We start from the raw sequence: 3,559 nt of genomic DNA, 5'->3' as shown, positions 1-3,559 counted from the left end.
ATTCTCCTGCCTCAGCCTCCCAAGTAACTGAGATTACAGGCACATGCCACCACGCCTGGCTAAGTTTTTGTATTTTTACTAGAGACAGGGTTTCACCATGCTGGCCAGGCTGGTCTTGAACTCTTGACCTCAGGTGATCTGCCCACCTTGGCCTCCTGACGTGCTGGAATTATGTGAGTCACTGCACCAGTCCCCTTCTCTCTTAAAGTAGAAAAAAGCCATCCAATCAGAGATATAAATGGCAATGCATGTATCAGGCATGGTGCTAGGAACTTTATACACATTTAATCCTTCCAAAAATAGCTCTCAGTAAGAAAAGTATGAACCTCCCCATATTAAATGAACAAAGGATATGAATGTTCAAGTAATTTATTCAATTAACAAATATTTATTGAGCACCTACTATGTTTTAGGCACTGTGCTAAAAGCAATTCCAATGGTCAACAAATATGTGAACAAATGGTAATTTAATAATTATTGAAGGAACGCAAATGTAAACAAAAGAGACTTTGCCATTTTTCACCTTGTCAATGGTCTATGTTCAAAATAAATGATTCTCCAGGATTGGTTGAGCGTGGCTTTGGGGTCTCTTCTACTGTAGGTAGATGCACAGGTGCATAATCTTCTTGAAGGCACTTGAGCAATGTCTATAGAATGGCTTAAAATGTATACACTTCTTAAAAATGGCCAACTAGGAGCAGGAAGTGCTCCTAACAACCTGATTGTGGTTTCCAAATACCATCTGGGAAAGTACCAAAGTACCAAAAGGAAAGAAGAGGGCTCCTTGGAAAATGGCGACTTAAAGTTGAGAGACAGGAAGTCAGCAAGATGAGCTTTGAACATCTCGGGGTGGGAGACAGCGGGCAAATGATCAGAGACGACTGGGCCATAGCAAAAGAACACAGGAGCCAACTGGAAGAGACTCTTCCACACCCAACATGGAAGCATTTGAGCATCACTGAGGGTGCAACTTAAATGGATTGAAACACGTTAAACATGAAACACACACACACCCCTGCATCTAAATTCATCAGCTACCATGGCAGACTGCGGGGGGAACCAACTCATTATTATTGTTTTGTTGTTGTTATTATTTTTGAGACAGAATTTCACTCTTGTCACCCAGGCTGCAGTGCAGTGGTGCGACCTCCAGCTCACTGCAACCTCTGCCTCCCAGGTTCAGGCAATTCTCCTGCCTCAGCCTCCTGAGTAGCTGGGATTATAGACATGTGCCACCATGCCTGGCTAATTTTTGCATTTTTAGTAGAGATGGGGTTTCACCGTGTTGGCCAGGCTGGTCTTGAATTTCTGACCTTAAATGATCTGCCTGCCTTGGCCTCCCAAAGTGCTGGGATTACAGGTGTGAGCCACTGCACCTGGCCTCAACTCATTAGTTTGAAAACCAGTAAAGAGAAAGAAGCATTTACCCTGCATTTCTTTACTGTATCATTGGGTAACTAAACAGTATGAGGAAATTTTTTTTTTTTTTTTTTTGAGACGGAGTTTCACTCTTGTTGCCCAGGCTAGAATGCAATGGTGCAATCTTGGCTCACTGCAACCTCTGCCTCCCGGGTTCAAGCGATTCTTCTGCCTCAGCCTCCATGCCCAGCTAATTTTATATTTTTAGTATAGATGGGGTTTCACTATATTGGTCAGCTGGTCTCGAACTCCTGACCTCAAGTGATTCACCTGCCTCAGCCTTCCAAAGTGCTGGAACTACAGGTGTGAACCACCGCACCAGGCTGGAAAGTTTTTCTTCATATGAATATTCTAGCTAATAAGGAAAGAATTGAATAATAAGATATTACCATTTTGTAACCTCTAATGAACAGATTTATCAATTAAACATCAATGGTTGCCAATGTCACAAAAAGAGCAACACTTAGATATTACAGCTCCTAATATTAACCACTTATAAATAATCTTATAAAAAAAAATCTCAATCTGATCAGTTCTCTAAATCTCAACTACCATTTTACAGGAGATACTAGGGATAGAGGAGCATGTTAAACTACACCATGCAGATGCATCCAGCAGAAACCAGATCTGGAGAAGCTCTATGAGGCAAATTACCTAATTTCTTCAAAAAACAGTAAGTTGCAAGAAAAAAACAGTAAGGGAGAATAGATTGTGAATAATAGGTTGAGAAATAAGAGACCTATCAACTGCAATTTGTGGACATGATTTGGATCCTGGTAATTTTTTCTAAAACTGACATTTATGAAACAAGTAGGAATTTGAACACTATCATACATATAATGGCATTAAGGTGGTAACGTCATTTCTTTTTTTTTTTTTTTTTTAGGTTGGGTCTCACTCTGTAGCCCAGGCTGAAGTGCAGTGGTGTGATCTCAGCTCACTGCAACCTCTGCCTCCCGGGTCCCCGGTTCAAGCAATTCTTCTGCCTCAGCCTCCCAAGTAGCTGGGACTACAGGCACGCACCACCATTCCCAGCTAATTTTTGTATTTTTTTAGTAAAGACAGGGTTTCACTGTGTTGGCCAGTCTGGTCTTAAACTCCTCACCTCGTGATCTGCCCGCCTCAGCTTCCCAAAGTGCTGGGATTACAGGGGTGAGCCACTGTGCCCAGACCTTTTTTTTTTTTGAGACAAAGTTTTGCTCTTGTCACTCAGGCTGGAGTGCAGTGGTGCGATCTCAGTTCACTGCAACATCTCGGCTTACTGCAACCTCCACCTCCCGAGTTCAAGTGATTCTCCTGCCTCAGCCTCCCAAGTAGCTGGGATTACAGGCGCCTGCCACCATGCCCAGCTAATTTTTGTAATTTTAGTAGAGACAGGTTTCACCAAGTTGGCCCGGCTGGTCTCGAACTCCTGACCTCAGGTGATCTGCCCGCCTCGGCCTCCCAAGTACTGGGCCACTGTGCCTGGCCCATTTTTTCTTTTTAGGAGTCAAAATCTTTTCTAAAGTTGTGATGTGTTTTAGAGATATGTATGAAATGTTTATGGACGAAATCATACATCTGGTATTTACTTAAAAAATGACACGGAGATGAGAGAAGTAGGTGGGAATACAGACAAAGAAGGATTGGGCATGAGTTGATAATTCTGGAAGCTGGTGATGAGGCCTCCGGGGTTCATTATAAAATTCTGTGTATTTTTTTATATGTGCACATTTAGTCACAATAGAAAGTTTTTAAAAATTTACATATTTATCTAGCATTTCCACTTCTAGGAATTTATCTTAAAGATATATTACACATGTACAAAATAATTTATGTGCAAGGGAAATATGTATTATGTATTATGTGATCGTTTGAAAGAACAAAAAATAGGCTGGGTGTGGTGGCTCATGCCTATAGTACCAAAACTTTGGGAGGCCAAGGTGGGTGGATCAACTGAGGTCAGGGGTTTGAGACCAGCCCACCCATCGTGATGAAACCCCGTCTCTACTAAAAATACAAAAATTTAGCAGGGCGTGGTAGCGGGCGCCTGTAATCCTAGCTACATGGGAGGCTGAGGCAGGAGAATCAACTGAACCCGGGAGGCAGAGGTTGCAGTGATCCAAGATCATGCCACTGCATTCCAGCCTGGGTGATAAGA

General features: G+C 42.5%; 1 protein-coding gene across 1 annotated transcript in view; it reads left to right on the top strand.

Moving 5' to 3' along the window:
• The first annotated feature begins 1,896 nt into the window (after positions 1-1,896).
• Positions 1,897-3,559, top strand: part of ZNF146 (zinc finger protein 146) — a 66,115-nt gene continuing 64,452 nt past the window's right edge. The window contains exon 1 of the mRNA XM_037730748.1: positions 1,897-2,092. The gene's annotated coding sequence lies outside the window, so the exon portion shown is untranslated. The remainder of the gene's footprint in view (positions 2,093-3,559) is intronic.

The sequence above is a fragment of the Cebus imitator genome, unplaced genomic scaffold (genome assembly GCF_001604975.1).
Source record: "Cebus imitator isolate Cc_AM_T3 unplaced genomic scaffold, Cebus_imitator-1.0 Scaffold356, whole genome shotgun sequence".
Classification (NCBI taxonomy): Eukaryota; Metazoa; Chordata; class Mammalia; order Primates; family Cebidae; genus Cebus; species Cebus imitator.
The sequence above is the reverse complement of the archived record's forward strand: the minus strand, read 5'-3'. Positions and strand labels throughout refer to the sequence as shown.